The sequence below is a fragment of the Benincasa hispida genome, chromosome 11 (assembly GCF_027475165.1).
Source record: "Benincasa hispida cultivar pf3 chromosome 11, pf3_genome.v1.1, whole genome shotgun sequence".
NCBI classification, from domain to species: Eukaryota; Viridiplantae; Streptophyta; class Magnoliopsida; order Cucurbitales; family Cucurbitaceae; genus Benincasa; species Benincasa hispida.
In genome coordinates, this window is record NC_143488.1 from 3,033,123 (window position 1) to 3,052,468 (window position 19,346).

A 19,346-nucleotide genomic window follows, 5' to 3' on the forward strand; every position below is an offset into this window, starting at 1 on the left:
ATTAGATAAATTAATATTTGAAAATAAAGATTTGATCAAAATTCAAGATTCAAGTCAAATGATCTCGATTTTTTGGTAAAGTCAAATTCTGTTTATTATGAAATCTATAATATCAAACTTCATTACACTATATTTGCGAATTATGGAGGGCATTCTGGGATTTCGAGAAACATCACGTATAAAAGATACAGTTTACTATAATCCAAAAAATTTTGTAATTTACTATTTTTTCAAATGAAAATGTAATAAATAGAAGTATTTGCTAGATTTGTAATCTCCTATTAATATCCATTAAATTTGCAAGTGTTCCTTTATAAAGCGCAAAGACCTCTGTGATACAAACCTTAAAAAATAAAAAATGATTCTTTTTACTTTAGTTTGTTACCTTTTTATTTTCTTCATTTTCTTCATGCTTTAACCTTTTATAAAACTATCAATTTCATCTTATATGTTGCAATTATGTTATTTTGTCACGGAACTTCTAAAATGTCGTTGGAGTTCTAAATTGACTATAGGAAAATGGGAGGAAATAGTAAAATTGGGGGTGTTTTTTTTTTTATTTTGTTAAGAAAATGGAAAAAATAAGATTTTTGGCAAAAGGTATCGCATGTCACGGTCGTGCTTTTCTAACCATGCGACATCATGATTCTCACACGATCATGGTCAGCTTTAAGGGAAACTCAAATCCCGACCCACTTTTTGCTTGACTCTTTGAAGCTACATCGGGCCTTAGAAGAGGTTCTTTCATCTTTAATTCTCGTCAACCAACCCATGGGCAACTACCTAACTTGGGACTTCCCGAACTTCCATCAATCCGGACATAATCGAGACTTAGACCCTTCTAAGTCCTTGTCGAATCAAAACAGTATACCGGGTGCTAAATTGAACCTCCGGCCCATGGGAAGGGGTGCAATGCCGACACACCTGTGTCGCCCGACACTGTCCATGAGATTCCATTCTCAATGAAAGAAATCCAAGACACTTGTCTTGCAACGCTCGCCCTCACCATGACACACGCATGTGCCATGGGGTAGCTCACTTAGGCCATAGGGCCCAAAGATGAGGGAAAGTTGACACCATGTCTTCCCTATAGTGCATTCTGAACATTTTCTTCTTTGTCACCCATGTATATGAAACGTGGTGAATTGTGACTCACCAATGTAAAGAACCCATCTAAACTCCAATTGACATGAAATTCGACGTGCTTGCATATCTTATCAATATGCATCTAACTCTAGAGCCACTCGTCCAAACTCGCGAGGGAACCCTACCTTCCGAGGTCACGACCCAGGACCCTATTTGGCCCCCACAAAGCTTGTCACTAACACCACCGATGAAATGGTTGCTTGTCTTTTCACTTAATGTTCAACATGACATGCCTGCCCACTTTTGTTGGTGTGTTGAATAATGCACCATCCTCCTTGGTCGCATCATGGCACTTTTCTTAGCCTTCTATCTTTGTCGAATGTGTCGACACTCAAGTGTCACCACTGCATTGTCTGCATAAGTGGGTTCACAATCTACTATCTCAAACTTGGGGATGCAATCCACTTTTATCTTCATGGGATTACAATACTCCCCCCATTTAATCTCGGCATCGTCCTGATGACGATCTGAACTCGGGTTGGCTTGCTAGCGGACTTGCTAAAATAATGTGCATCGGACCAAGTATGGAAAGTGCCAATATATACGACCTATCCGCGGGCCTCCTCGCATTCCACACTAGGACTTGGCCTCTGAGACTTTGCAATATACGCACAACAAAATCTTTGGCATCCTCTTGCCTCCGCTAACAAGAGATATCTTTTCATCCTACAGAACATGGCCATCACCACAACCATAAGGGTCTTGAGGTGATTGTGCAGCATTTGTTCTCGCGCTCGAGAAAGTCAGCCAATCCAAATTCGAATAGCCGATGGCACAATGGGCGTTTCTCACAACCTCCACCCTCGTTCTTGAGAAAAGGTTTTAGAAAATGGGTTTAGAGGAAAAGGGTTTTCACAAACGTCTGAAAGCATGTGTAAATAATGAATATTAGTCGTACAGCTAAAAAGCAATAAGTAACAACATGGTTTTATAGCATACAACTCACTGTATAAGGATATGATGATTAGTCTTACCCCCATATAGTACATTTTGAACAAAAAAACGTCTGTCACCCTTGCATATGGAAATGGGCGAGTGGTCACACACTAAGAAAAGTACATAGAAAGCAAACTACCTAGCAAAAGAAAATACATAGGATGAAAGCATAGTAAAAAGAGGTGGAGGCGAACATGTGGCCATGGGCAACACGCCCTGAACAAGCATGAACGTGAAATTTTCCCCCACTAAATTGGTTGATGTCCCCGTCAACCAACTCTGTTCAAACTTAGCAATTGTTAAGCAGTTGCCTTGAGGTCTTATGCGCGCTCCCAAAGAACTTCTCTGTCTTTGAGGCTTTTCCACCTCTCTAAGAACTCTTCCCAACTTGGTTCTGGTCTTCCAAATCAGTCGCTTCTTCTAGTAAGTCTCTCATTGACTTCTTCCTCGGTCATTCTCTTCGTTGTGGTAGGCGGACAGGTCACCACCGTACATCGTTCATCGACATGGTCAGGATGATAGGGTTTCAGTCTACTTACGTGGATGATGGGATGAATCTCCATCCACGATGGTAACTGAACCCGATAAGAGGCTTTTCCAACCCTTTCGATGACTTCCACTAGTCCTCTAAAGCTGATCATAAGGCAACGTTCTCTTTGTCCTCAACTTCGAAACTGTCTTAGGCATAAGTTCACCCGAACCCTGTCCCTGTAGGAACTCTTGGTGTCTTGGCTTCCTTCTTTTCCTTCTCATCTTCTTTGGAGTTAGAGACGTGTAAACTGTCTTGCTCCACAACATGACACTTTTCCACACACAAAATGTCTTGAGGGATCTTCTCTTCCGTGGTTTCTACTAGCTCGTGGGTAAGGTCCTTCTCTAACTAGAGGGTCAAGATCATCTTTATCCCCTTCGACTGTTTGATCCCAACATGCATAACAGTGGGCATGGACCCTGTGATCACTAAACATTTGGCGAGAAGTATCGATATTACCTTATATTCAAGAAAGAACTCTATCCCCAACACTGAAGGAACTCTTATCAAAGAATACCTATGAGCGGAAGCAAGGTCGTTCCAAATTCATTGTGACAGAAGTACAACATTTACAAACATAAATATAAGTTATGCACTTCAGAATAAACTATAGCATGCTTTTAACAATAAATACAAAGGATCGAGAGACTCACCTTTGAAGAACACTTCTTCTGTCTTTTTCTCACTCTCGTTGTTACGAAATCCACAATTAAAGAACACAAAAAGGAACGTAGAGATAGAGAAGATCGACATAAAGATATACGTGGTTCACTAACAGTGTGTTAGCTACGTCCACAGGAAGAGAGAGAATAATATTATTAGAGAGAATGTTTTAAGAAATTACATCAAAACGGTGCCTCTAAGGTTAGAGAGTTTATATATCGCACTACTCTAAACCCTAGGGTCGTAAACGTAAATAACTAAAAACAAATAAATATGTTGAATACTCGTCAAGGAACAGCACCCGATCAGCGAGACCCCCGTACTTGGTTGTTCAAAGCGCCAACAAATAGATTCAAGGCATTTCAACACTCGTCAAGGAACAACACCTCTCGCTGTCGTTGTAACGCCAAGCCAATCGTCTATCAAATCTCGCTGTCGCTCAGCAAACGAACAATCTTCTACACGAATAAGCAACAAGTTGGACACCACCACTCAGTGAACTTGGTATTCTTAGAGTGAGAATCCAAGAGGTGTAGGCTCTGTTGGATTTGGTAGAAGAAAAGAGGAAACATGATTGTATTCAACAACCAAACAAGTGGGAGAGATTTGGAGTCTATCGTATAGATGGGTGCTTGATCATTTAGAAAAGGTACACAATTGTTTAGGTAATCTCGCTCTCGCGCGCGATTGTTTAATAAAAGCTATACGATCGTTTAAGTCGACTGCAGGTGTACACGATTGTTTAGGAAAACTTGAGCTATCGTGTAGGCTCTCGTTAGCTATACGATGGGTAGTGTACAATTTTGTGTAGTGATTATCTGATCCTTTACAAAATGAAAACAACTTTCATTTTATCCTTCAGTTATGAAAACTGAATGAAACCTCCCACTTTCACGCACAGTTATGGAGAAAACCATCACCAACTATCTCATAATTGTTTTTAATTATAAATAAATATAATAACTAATTTATCATATTATATTTATAACCTATAGTTTTCATATCACATCATATGCAACATTTAAACCATAGTTCTTTTCTTCTCTACTAGATATAAATCATGTTTATATCCTTTTCCTCCAATTAATGTATCTCATACATCATGTCAACTATATCATATATAATTGACCAGTTTAATCATATCATATATAATCAAACTCACTCTTGTCAATCTGAACGCTTCAAACTGACCCAAAAACTAATTCTCAACTTGAATCCATTGAGCTACCAAGGGGACCTTATGGACATGTGGCTTGAAGCTTCAACGGTACATGAATAGCTGACTAAACTCTTTAGCCACGAGATCCACCATCTGTTAACTGCCAGGCACTCCACTAAAGACCGACAGTTGCACTCTTCTCACTACAAATATATTTCTGTGTCCATCGGATATACTAGTCAATAGTACGATAACCCTTTACAGATGCTCGTAAGTAAAGCTGGGCATGATCCACCTGATAAGGTTTTCTTCCTATATCCATATACTACAGACCATTTTGGTTATCACTTAAGGCATGATCCACCTATATGTCTCCACATACATGCTTAAGTTACAACGATAACCAGGGATATTAGTTTATTGGTTTGTGGTAAAGCAAATAAAACATCTCATGTTTCATAGACAACAGTGAAGAAAATATCATATATTATTACATCATAAGCGTTTGTTCAATATAGTGTTTACAAACTACAGGACCCAACGAGAGTTTAAAGCATCATCTCAATAAACACCACGTCAAAATCATCTATTTTAACGATCACGAAATTGGCAGGGCCACTCCAATCCCCCAATTTTACGACTGTTCTCTTTGCCATTCCTATAATTGGTAAGGCCGCAGAGTTCACAATTTTCATTTTACCTGCGCCTCCTTCCCGATGGAGATTCAACCGTCTGGCTTCTATTACAGACATAAAGTTATGGGTGGCTCCCGAGTCGACCATGGTACTTTTGGCTGATCTATGGTGACTTAAGCATCTACATACATCAGCTCGCCTCTTCAGGGCTCATTTGTTTCTCTTGTATTCTTGTAGAGAGCAGCTAAAAATCTTAGGGCCCGAATCACGGAGTCTCATATTTTTCGGCTTGTACATTCTCGTCCTCTACCTGAACAGCTTTGCCTTTCCAGTTCGAGGCTAATAAGGCTTGAAAAGCCTTAAAGACTGCTCGTTTAGACATTTGCTCACCTTATGCTGCCCCATGCATATATAACAGGAAAGGGGTCGATAGAAATTCTGTTGATTCTCCACGTATTTCTAGCCATCTACTAAAGTGGTTTTCCATTCACATTAATGTCTCTCTCTCCCCACTATTCCTCGATGGGCTTAAACCGTTGCTCTTTATCCCTCTATTAGAGGGTCTTGAGTGTTGCCTCATCCCTTGAGATTCATCAATTAAGTTGAACAATCGTTCTGCCGCCGCGTATGAAGCTGGGAGATCTTGTATTCTCTGTTCATACAGTTTTGTCTTTGCCCACGGTTTCAAACCTTTGACAAAACAGAAAACTTTGTCTTTTTCGGACATATCTCTTATGTCCAACATCAACTCGACAAATTTTTTCACAGTCCCTAATGGTGCCAGTATATTTCAATTCTCATAGCTTACGTCTTGCCAAAATCTCAACATTCTCAGGGAATAACTGAGAACACAACTTTTGTTTCAGTCTCTTCCACATGTCGATGGTGCACAGTCCTTCTTGGACATCCATGAAACGGGACCTCCATCATAACTTGGCATCCTCTGTTAGATGCATCATCGCTAGGGTGATCTTCGACTCTTCAGTCACTATGTTTGTAGTCCTGAAATACTGCTCCATGTCAAAGATAAAATTTTGTAGCACTTTCACATCGTGAGCTCTACAAGGGCTTAGGCTTGAGTATTTTTACCCTATTGAATTGGACTATACTCCCGACTGGGGCTTGATTTCCCACCACTCTCATGGTGAGGTTAACTCTTGCACTAATGTCCGCAATCTCTGCCCGGATGACATCAATGGTGGCTCAAAAGTCTTTGGATAACTCAGTCACCATCTGAATTATCATTTTCTGCGATCTATCTAATTCTTCAACATGTTTTTCCACAACAATAGAGACCGACGAGCCATCCCCACGCTTGAGAGGCCAATTTTCATAGCTTTTGTCTCTAGGGTCTCAACCCTTATCAACAATTCCCTAACGGGCATCCTGTCCAAGCGGCCAGCTACCATGTCGATCTCATCGGCCTTGTCAGCAACTTATTGTAACCGAGTTTCTAGGAACCAAACCAGAGACTTCTATTAGATAGAGAATTTGCTCTCCTAGACTTGCCCAACTGTTTTGTAGCAGACATGATCACAACTTCTCAACTCCGTGAGCCAACTTAGCTCTGATACCAACTGTCACAATCGCACCTTTGTAAGGGTCTCGAGGTGATTGTGCGACACTTGTTCTCGCCCTCGAACAAGTCAATCAATCCAAATCTGAATAGTTGATGGCACAATGGTTGTTTCTCACAACCTCCACCCCCGTTCTTGAGAAAAGGTTTTAGAAAATAGGTTTAGAGGAAAAAGGTTTTCACATACATTTGAAAGCATGTGTAAACAATGAACATTAGTCGTACAACTAGAAAACAATAAGCAACAACACGGCTTTATAACATGCAATTCACTGGTATAAGGATATGATAATTAGTCTTACCCTCACATAGTATATTCTGAACAAAAACACATCTGTCACCCTTGCATATGGAAATGGATGAGCGGTCACACACTAAAAAAAAATACATAAGCAAACTACCTAGCAAAAGGAAATACATAGGATGAAAGCATAATAAAAAGAAGTAGAGGCAGCTATGTGGCCATCAACAAGATGCCCTGGACAAGCATGACCGTGACATCGCGCACATGACATATAATTTTTTAATCCCCAAATTACCCCTAGTATGGTTGATGAACAGTTTTCTCGAGTACTGTGTAATTGTTATACTGTGTATTCTCAATAGAATTACAGCGTAAATAAAATCGTCTGATATGGACAACCTAATAGATTCAAGAGATAAAGGTGTCGGATTTTTATCCTATTTTAAAATTTGAATTGGCGGTTTCATATATGTTTTGGTTTGATTTTGACCACTTTTCGAAAATATTCAGAATTAATCAATCTTTAATTTGTTTATCACTATTTTGATTTTTAATTTATAATATATTTGTAGATTTTACATTTTTTTATTTGTTTTTTTATTATTTTAAATTTGGATTAATTTTTTTTTATCCTGGTTACAATTTTACTTAATATTTTATACATATTATCATCTAAAAAATTGTATATTTCAATTAAATTTTATCATTTTTGTATTTTTTTTATCACCTTTTATTCATTATCATCTTATCATATTATTATACCATTAATTTGTAGTTTTGACAAACAAATAAGTATTCACTTCTACAATCGATTTTCTCCTCCGAATTATATTTGAATTTATATTTTATTACCAAATTAGATTATATCTAACTACTTATCGAGTTAATCACAATAAAAAAAAAAAAAATTCCTAATTTTTCTCTCCAATTTATATTTGAATTTATCTTTTATTATCAAATTTGATATTATCTAACTAACTTTCGATTTGTTTAAATGTTTGTTATAAATTCAATTGTATTTGAATATTTTTCATTATTTTATACATATTGTTATCAAATTAATTTGATCCCTTTTATATATATATATTTTCGTTGTTTTCAATTTTTCATATAGAAACACGTAAAAATGACTTGTTGTACTTAAAAAGAAACATACAAATGTGAATTAAACTTTAAATGTTTGAAACATGTGCGTGTATATATAAATATATCTTTTTTGTTCAATTTATTGTTCATATCATCATCATCATCATCATCATCATCATTATTATTAAAATAAGATAACAAAAAAAACCCTAAATCTCATCTTCTTCACTTAGCTGCCCCCAAAATATCTTTTCCTCATTTTCAATCTTAGGTTTGCAATCATTGGTTCAACAACCTTTCTTGAATTCCATCGTCTTTGTTAGCTTTTGACGATAACCCTCCTAGGTCGTCAACCTTTTTCGCTCGCACACATATTTCCTGCATTTGTTTCTACTTTAAACATTGTTTTCAACAATGATTTTCTGGAATTGATAGTGTTTAAAGTTGGCTCTCAAGATCCTATGAGCAAAATGGTCACTTGGAATGAAGACGATAAAACTCCCTTTAATTGGTTTGATGTCAAACACAATCATATTTCCAATAGTCACATTTTCCTGAAGTTGCAATTCGTTCAAATACTCACTTGCCAACAACAACTTCATTAGTACAATAACCTTTTTTCTTTCTCACCTTGGAGGAAGTCCATCGTTGTAGACTTCTATAAGTTTCTAATGACTCCCACCAACTAGTCGTCATCTTCCCTCGCATACACGCGTTCTATACGCAGCTGGAAGCGTTAAGAACCATAATGGGTGATTTTTAATTTTTGCTTCTGGAATGTTCAGATGATGTGTATTTATGGTTCTAGAATATTTAGATAGAATGTATTTGTGATATTTGAGTTGTTTTTGAAGTAGTGTATTTTTGCATTCTCGTTTGTACTTAATTTTGCTATTTTAGGGTAGTTTTGTCATTTATTAATTATATAAATTTATTTTGCTATTTTTATAATTTTAAAACTTTTTTGTTCTTTTTTCAAATGAAACTTTAAAATTTGATATTTCTCTTGTTAGCCATTGACTATATTTGTTTAAGAGTGTTTGGGGTTGTCGTTACTTTAGTTTGGTGGTCGTCTCAGAAAATGTCCCATGGGATATTTCTTTGGATATTGATTCTGCAAATTATTTTTCCTTATCTAGAATATTTTGTATATTTATTTTTCTAGGATGTTTTCTTTATTTATGGTATGTCGAATTTGAATGAGGTATTTTCCTTCCTTCCACTGTGCCTATTTAAGGATAAGATGTTGTCTTGCTAGGATTGCTACTTCAGTTTTGAGTTTAGTGAAATTGTATGTTGTGGCCAAACGACCAAGTGCTCTCGAGTTTGTGAAGCAAAAATTTTAAGCAGTATTTTGTGGCATATTGTTTCGCAGTTCTTGAGGTTTGAATCAATCTTAAGAATAGATCCTTGACCTTGGGGGAGCCTAAGGCATTATTTATTAAGAAAGGATTCTTATCCTTAGGGGATCCTAAGGCAACGTTGACCGAGAAGAAGTTGTCAAACTTAGGAGGAGTCCAAGTCTATCAAGTGGAGTGATCTTCATTTGAACATGATAAAATAACATCACACTTAGGGTGATCCTAAGTAATTCATCACTAATATTCACACACTTAGGTGGAGCTTAAATTCTATTGAGAAAGAGCCTCACATCTTGAGGAAGCCTAGGTGATCAATAATAAATTAAGCTCTATATGTGCCACTGTAATTGTCTTTACTTTACTTTACAGAAAAGTACAATGTCGTAAACACTTGACTTTTTATATTAGTAAATTTATCTTTTTCGAGCACATTATCTCCGGACATAGGTGGTATATCACCAAATTGAGTTACCAACCTCCATGTGTTATTCACTTAGTTTGTTCTTTATACTTTATTTGTTGTTTTATGATTGTCAGGACTTTTTATAGAATATTCATGTTTTTCAAATGTATCAAGGAAAATGACGGTTTGACAATTGATAATGGGCATGCCCTCACATTGTACGGGTTAACTTAGAAAATAATAATAATAATAATAAAAAAAGAAACTATAATAGAAAACATAAACTAAAATAAAATAATCTTAAAAGTTAATGGATCTAAATGGAATAATTTTGAAACTTTAGAGAATCTATTCTTTCTTTGTTTCCTCGACAAAACATATATTCTTCTTTTAATATAGTTAAAAATTAATTAAAACAATTATACTTTAATTTTTGTTTAGTTCAATTATCGACATCTGAAATAATAATTTACGTCTTTATTTACTCAATTATATTAGAATTGACTATTATTATTTTAGTTGTGATTTTTTTAGTCAACAAATATGAAGATTTGAATTTTCTAACTTCAAAAAACTATTGAATTAGGTTTATTTTGATAAATAAATTAATTCTTAAAAAAAAAAAAAAGTCATCCAAATCCATCTTCAATCAAACCCTAGATTTTGTTCAATTAATAATAGTTGTGGACGGTAGGGGAATTCATCTAATGCATGAACAAAACATATTCTCATCCATCAACCATATTTTATAAAATAAATCAACGCAATACATTCGAATTTTCAATCTTGTAATTGATGACACTTATTATATTAAAAGTTAGAAATCTTAGTTCATTCCTTCAAGAAATGATGAGCTATCATTTCCATTGTATATTTAATGTTAGATTTTTTTTAAAACAAAAAAATAATAAATAAACAAAGTGTTATGTGCCTAAATCTATAATCCGAATTATATTTAGGGTAATTGTATAATAAATCAAATTAAAAGTCGACAAACATGATAGTTCCATCAGTACAAATACCATCAACTATATATACCTTTAGTTTCAACTCAAAAATTTAAAGTAAAATACATTATTACGCCTCAATAGGTGGTGTTTTGTATCGAAAAAAGAGCTCAGTTTGTACTTGTAGACCATTGATTTCTTTTTTCGAGTAACATTATTTCTATATTGTCTGGACGATATCTTACGTAATTTTATCTTTAAATCCTTATAAAACCACATTTTATCTATATTAATCTCTACTTTAAGTTAAATATAAGGATTTTTTAATAAAAAAAATAACATTTTATCTCTAATAACCTTTTAAATAAAGGGAAAATTTTGAAAAAAAAATCATATTTATTACTAATATCTACTTCACATTAAATAAAGGAAAAAATTGAAAAAAAAAAAAAAACACAGTTTATTCCAATAATCTCTACTTCATGTTAAATAAAGAGATTTTTTTAAAAAAAAAGTCACATTTTATCCTCTAATCTTTAATTCACAAAATAATAATAATATTAATAATCACATTTTATCTCTAATAATCTCTACTTCACGTTAAATAAAGTGAATTTCTTTTAAAAGAATCACATTTTTCTTTAATCTCTACTTTATATTAAATAAAGGAAAAAAATTTAAAAACACATTTTATCTCTAATAACCTCTACTTCACGTTAAATAGAGAGAAAAAAAATTTAAATCACATTTTATCCTCTAATATCTACTTTAGAAAGGGAAAAAAATTTTAAAAAAATCTCACTATTTACATTAAATGATACTAGATTTTCAATAAAATAAATATATATTTTTTGGCATTCACATGTTAAAAGAACATTTAAAAAAAAAAAAAAAAAAAAAAAAAAAAACATCATTTCCCCTATTTTTCGCATTCACTTGTTAAAATTAAAATAAAAAAATAAATAATCACATTTTCTCCTATTTTTGGTATTCACAAGTTTTAAAAAAATAACATTTTATTTCTAATTCACATTAAAAAGAAAAAGAAAATCACATTTTATATATAAAACAAATCTCATTTCCGCTAATATAATTTGATCGAAAATAAAGTAAAATTATGATTTGAAATCTAAATTTTCTGTTAACTCATTTTTTAATATAAATTTTGTTGTAGTATTAAGTATTTTTTTATTTCGTTAATAGTAACATCTTTTCAAATATTTTTTTCCTTATTCTTTATGAAGCTTAATTTTTCTATTTCATGTATCTCTTGTAGGTCTAGAAAAAGACATCACCTCTCTTTTTTTTTTTTATGTTTTCATTTTGAATTTTTTTCACTTTTCAATTTTGTAAAAACCTACAAGTAGTTTGATGTATTTTCTTACGTGCTTTTGTAGTTTTTTCTATACATTTAGATTCACCAACTGATTAATAGAGTGATTGACTATTTTATGTTTTTGTAGTTTTTTTCACCTTTAAATTTCTATAAAAGCACACCAATGAGTTTAGATGTTTATAATATTTTTTATTATTATTTTTACATACTTTTGTTGTAAATACACATCAATTCATAAAATTTTGAAATAAAGTGTTTTTTTTAAAAAAAAAAAAAAAAAGATGATCGTTAAAAATTAAAAAAAAAATTAAGTTTTAGGGTTTCCGTTTGCAAAGAAAAATAATATTTTTATTTAAATTAAAATTTGAAAAAAAAAATAAAGCAGGAGGATAATTAAATATTAAGACAAAATTATTGCAAAATTTTATACAAAGATAGAAAAATATTATTTTAATTTAAATTAAAGTTTAAAATTAAAAGTAAAATCATATATTTCTTAAAAAAAAAAAAAAGTATAATCACAGTATCGATTAATGATTTTAGTTCATTAAAAATATAAATTATTTTAAATAGTAAAATTGTTGGAAATATTTTTAGATATAGAAAAAAAAATTTGTTTTCAATGAACTGGGAAAACTTTTGCTATTTTTCCATATTTGTAAATAAGTTGACGATTTTATTATAAATAAAAGTAAAAAAAATCTGTTATAAATAAAAATTATATTAAAAGTTAAATTAATTTAAAGTCATTTTTTTAGAGTACAATTTAAAAGCTATTTTTAAATAAACTCTGAAATTCATGTCTTTTAATGATTAACCGTCAATCTTCAAGATATTTAGTAAGAAAAAATATATTGGTAACTAATTATATAATCACCTTTGAATATAGTTCAAAAAAAAAAAAAAAAAAAACTGATTTTACAAAAATATTATACTATATTTTAAAAAGAAAATATATGTTACATCAAAAAGACATTTAAAATATTATTTTGAAAAATAGATATAAAAACATTTTAATTGTCCATAAAAAAAAAACATTTTTATTGAAAATGATTTTACAAAAATGTCTTAATCGAAATGAATTTCAAACCAACCCTTAATATTAGTTTGATTAAAGATTTAATAGAATCCCTTTCTATATTTTTAGACTGGAAAAAGTCTTCTAATTTGACAAAAATTCAAATTTGATTCAAACAGTTGGAATAAAAATCAAATCAAATAATCAAACAGATTTACAATCTTAATTAGATTAATTTAGGGTTCAAATATATGAAATAAAATGCTTAGAACCATAAGAAATCGCCAAAAAAAAAAAAAAAACCTCTTCTTAAGTCTTCATTTTGAGTCATTAAAATAGAAATTGAAGTTTGACTGTTTTTTTTTAATCTTAAAAAATAAAAAGACTTTTTCTTGACTGTTTTTTTTTTAATCTTAAAAAATAAAGACTTTTTCTCCATGGAAAATAAAATATACCAAAATTTTACTCTAATTATTAAATTTGGCTTCATTTGGATACAAACAAAATTTCTACCTTGAAAATTCTTTGTAAATTCTTTGCAATTGAAATAGAATTTTGGATGGGAGAGATATAATATAATGGTAAAAAATTTGTATCTTATTTTCAAGTATTATAATAATAATAATAAAAAAAAAAAACAGCGCATTCTTGTTGAGAAAAAAAATGCAATAATCAAAGTTTTGTTGTTGGTACTCATACCTTTACAAGGGATATAATGATAGAAAATAATTGTCACGAATTTTAATTGTAATAAAGTTTTTAAATGTCATGAAATCACACTTTTGTTGTAGTGCAATTTAAACATTCTAGAGCTATATTATTTTATAATATACTATAAAAGACCCATTAGATTTTAAGTTGAATATAAACTATAATTATTCGATTATTAGTTTATAACATCATATATATATATATATATATTTCACAAAACTATATTAGCATTTCGTTTTAATATATTATATATATTTTTTTTATTTTCACAAAATTGAATTGAATTTACCATTTATAACATGAGATATTATATTTATTATACAGTTTTAATCTTTTTCATTATAATTATGTATTTTAAATTTTTAAATTGAAAATTTGAATATATTTATTAACATAAAATGTTGTTTTCAGAATTTATACTATTTGATCACATAATTCAAAATAAGTTTTTAAAAATACATCTACCAAATGCATATTCAATGAACTCAATGAATTAAAAAAATATATAAAACATATTATTGTCTAGCGAACATACCTTTAATTTTTAGCCCTTTCATTTTTCTTCCTAACTAAAATTTTAGAACTTCGTTTTAAGTTCAACAATAAATGGGAGAATTTGAACCTTAGTTAGTATGGTACATACTTTCATTATGAAAACCTAACTTTCTATTAAACTCAACTAAGAAAGGGAACTAATTGTTGAAGGAGAAATTTTAGATCAATCACAAATTGTCACGTCATTTACTAAATTAATGGCGAAATTTCAAATCGTCAAATTTGGGACCAATTAGGAGTTGACATGTGTTCCAAATTAAAGTTAAAGACAAATTACGATGACGTCATGTGTTTTCATCATGACCGTTGAATCGGATAAAATTATGATCCAATTTGATACTATTATTTAGGTTAAAGTCCAATTAAGCTAAAAAAAAATAGGCTGAATTGGACCCAAATATCAAATCAAGCCCAAAACCAACTAATTGGGTCCAAGGGCTAGGCCCAAAACCAACCCAGCCCAAGCCTACGAAGCCCACCTAATAACTCTATACATAGATAAGTTCTCTAAATTCTAAAGAGCCTAGGGAGAACTCTCCCAACAATCAAAAGACTCCTAACTCTTGAAGCTGCACACTCCTTGAAGACACAAGTCTTCTGAAGATGCAAAGACTCTTCCAAGACTTTGACTTCAAGAACATCACGTGCTCTACTTCTTCAAGTCAAGTGCACACCTTCAACTGAAAGAGAATCAGAGGATCAAGTACTAGAGATCGAACCACATCGCATCAAATCAACATCAACATCAACCACCAACTCAAGTTCAAATCCACGAAATGAGTTTCTTCGGAAGCCTCGTGCAAACACTAATCCTCTAAGAAGATCATCAAGCCCAAAGGTCGATCATCCAAGAAAATCAACAAACCCAACGGCCGATCATCTAAGAAGATCATCAAGCCCAAAAGACATCTAAGAAGATCATCAAGTCTAAAGGCTAATCATCCAAGAAGATCAACAAGACCAAAGATCGATCATCCAAGAATCAACAAGCCCAAAAGTCAATCAGAATTATTATGTTAGAGTTTGTACTTGTTATATTGAAATTGATACAAATACAAAAGTTCAAATCTACAAAATAAATTTCTCAGGAAATCTCATACAAACAAATTGGCACGCCGGGACCTCTATACCTCTCATCTCTCTCTCATCATCCAAGTAAAAAAATCAACATATTGCAACAAATAAAGTTTCATCCAAAGCTACTATTGCAAGCGACTCCTACATGGGACTTGTCACCCGCAGTCACTCAAAAAAGATTCTACATGAACAAGAACAAGGCTCTGTCATCAAGGAGAAAATTTAGGAACAACTTATGGAATTTCCTAAAGGTGGGATCACCATTAAAGAAAATTCTTTTTTTGACAACTCTGCTTCTACTTTTGATCTGTTAGAGAAAGAACCACACTTTGATACAATGTCTGTCATGATAGTCGATGTAAAGGCTAAATCGGGCATGACAGAGATGGAGAGGAAGATAAATTTCCTAATGAAAGCTGTAGAGAAGCGAGATCATGAAATCACTGCCTTAAGAGAACAGATGTCGGCTCGTGAAGCTATTGAGTCGAGTCAAACTTTTGTTGTTAAAGCCAATAACAAAGGAAAACCATGTTGTAGGAAAACTAATTGCAACAATCAAATTTTGTTGCCTCCTTGTCAGTCTAGCAACTGCAGGATATGATCACTAATCCATCAGAGCTCAGTATGGAGGCCCGTCTCAGACTTCTTTTATGTCTCTAAGCCATACACTAAGAGTATTGACAACTTGAGAATGTCTACTGGGTACCAACTTCCAAAGTTCCAGTAGTTTGATGAAAAAGGCAATTTGAAATAACATATTGCTCATTTCATCAAAACCTGTGAAAATGCAGAAACCCAAAGAGACCTACTAGTTAAACAATTCATTCGTACCTTGAAAGGAAATGCTTTCGATTGGTATACCCATCTAGAATCGGAAGCGATTGACAGTTGAGAACAGTTGGAAAGAGACTTCCTCAACCGCTTTTATAGCACTAGGCGTATTATCAACATGATGGAGCTGACAACACCAAGCAACGAAAGGAAGAGCTAGTCATTGACTACATCAACCGATGGGGAGCTCTAAGTCTGGATTGCAAAGATAGGAGCACAGAGTTGTCCACAGTGAAGATATGCACCCAAGGCATGCACTGGGAGTTTTTCTATATTCTATAAGGGATAAGACCTCATATGTTTGAGAAATTGGCAACATGCACTCATGACATGGAGCTGTGCATTGCCAAAAGAGGAACTAAAGATTTTCCAGTCCCTGAAGGGATAAAGCACAAGAATGAAACCAATGGCACTGAAAAGATTGTGGATAGTGCTACTAAAGAATCTATGGTCATTCATGCAACTCCAATGAAATTTTCTTCTAAAGGAAAACAAACAAAACTTGAAAGAAAACACAATGAGGGTAAGAAGCATCGCCAAACTCTTAAAGAAAGACAAAAGAAGGTTTATCCATTCCCTAATTCTGATGTTGCAGACATGTTGGAGCAACTGCTAGAGAAGAAACTTATTCAGTTGCCAGAATGCAAGCGACCGGAACAAGCAGGAAAAGTAGATGATCCTAAATACTACAAGTATCATCGAGTCGTTAGCCACCCAGATGAGAAGTGCTTTATGTTGAAAGAGCTAATTCTGAAGTTTGCTCGTGAAAAGAAGATTGAGCTAGATTTGGATGAAGTAGCTCAAACAAATCACGCCATAGTAGTGACAACTTCAAGTGTTCCAAAACCGTCTACGTCTTATGATCAAAGAGAAAGCATGATCCAATTTGAAACCTTCAAGACTATAGTTGTTCGATTCCAATAAAAGAGTTAAATGAAGAACTCCTAGAAAAAAAATGAGCCTGTTGAAGATGACGACAAAGAGTGGATCCTCATGACTCGTTGAAAGATAAGACGGTCAAATTCCACCCAGAAAGAGTCACGCTTCTATCGAAGCTATAGAAGAAGGAACAAAACTCATAAAAAGAATGTTAGAGTCATAGAGTGCGTAGCGGAAGCACATGGGATCAATAAGCATTCTAATTCATTAATTTTGGGTATAAATTAAGCATGCTCATAAACTAATAAGAAGGTTTCATAACATACCTTTGTAGAACCACTTGAATCTCGATTCTAGCTACAAATCTCCTCCAAATCTACTTGTGAACCACCTCAAGGCCTTCTCTACTATTCTCTTGGTGCCTTAGATTGAGTTGTGGGACTTAAAATTGAAGGAACTCTTAAAGAAGAGCATCCATGAGTGCATTTGGATCTTTCCGATTTCATTGTGACTGATATACAACAAATACATTCCAACATATAGTTACGCAAATTAACACTAATTAATGGCATGCTTTGAACAATAAAACACAAGGGAAAGAGTTCTCATACCAGTTGAAGACTCTCTTCAAACGTCGAACTCAAAGCAACGGAAGAACTTCTACATGCTCTATCGCCCAACAAATCAATCGGCTGCGGCAGCACGATCGTCTACATGAACGGTAGCAACACAAACAGTCACAAATGAGTACATAGTAGGGATGACACCATCCGTTGGAGCCCTTGGTATTCTCAGAGTGAGAATCCAAAGTGTGGTCTTTGGTGAATTGGTAGAGGTAGGAGAAAAGACAGGTCGTGTAGATGATAAACAAATGGGAGAGAAAGAGCTATCGTATAGCAGGGATGCTTATCATTTAGATGAAGCTACACGATCGTATAGGTTTTACTAAGTGATCGTTTAATAAAAGGTAGACGATCGTTTAGAAAACGTGGCACGCTATGCGATCATTTAGGAAAGCTAAGCGATCGTTTAGGGAAAGTCGTGCGATCGTTTAGACGCCGGTGTGCGATCATTTAGATGGTGAGCTACTATCGTATAGGCTCTCAAACTAGGAGATCGCTTACATTTTCACACCGATTGCGAATTTTCGAACTTTTTGTAAAATGAAACCAATTTTCATTTTATTCGTGTAGGTTTTACTAAGTGATCGTTTAATAAAAGGTAGAAGATCGCATGCTATGCGATCGTTTAGGAAACTTAAGTGATCATTTAGGGAAAGTTGTGCGATCGTTTAGACGATAAGCTACTATCATATAGGCTCTCAAACTAGGCAATCATTTACGTTTTCACACCGATTGCGAATTTTTTAACTTTTTGCAAAATGAAACCAATTTTCATTTTATTCATCGGTTACCATAACTGAATGCGGCTGCTCCCACTAACGCACGATTAAGAATAATACGACCAATTATCTCATAATTAACCAATTTAATAATAAATAAATATAATCATATTATATTCTTACCCTATAGTTTGATATCACATATCTACTATAGTAATTTCTCCTTCAAATGATATAAATCATATTTATATCTAATTTCCTCCAAAATAATATATCTCATACATTTAGCCAATTATATCATATATAATTAACCAGTTCAATTATATCATATATAATCGAACTCCCTCTTGTCAATTTGAACATTTTAAACTGACCCAAACACTGATTCTCGACTTTATCCAAGCAACCCAAGGGACCTAATGGACCTGTGGCTCGAAGCTCATACGGTATGTGAATAACTTACTAAACTCTTTAGTCACGAAATCCACAATCCATTAACTGTCAGACATTCCACTAAAGACCAACACCTGAACTCTACTTACCACAGATATATTTCAGTGTCCATCGGATATAACCAATCATGAGTACGATGATCCTTCACAGATGCTTGTAAGTACAACTGGGCCAATTTACCGTTTTGTCCCTGTAGTTACATCTCACTCCTTAAGTACCACTGATTCCTCTAATGAACAATACAACATAGTTCAACTTCGGGGAATGAGTGAATTCCTTCTTATGTAGCTGAGTTCCCAGCTCCCAAATCAGACGAATCCCCAAAATGGTAGGTTTGAATCGGCAACCTGGCCACTTGCACCCATATAAATCAAAGGACCGCCCTCAATGGCAAGAGTTCACAACTCACTCAGGATTGAGGTCATGTTACCTATGGTTATCCTAGTAAAATGAAGT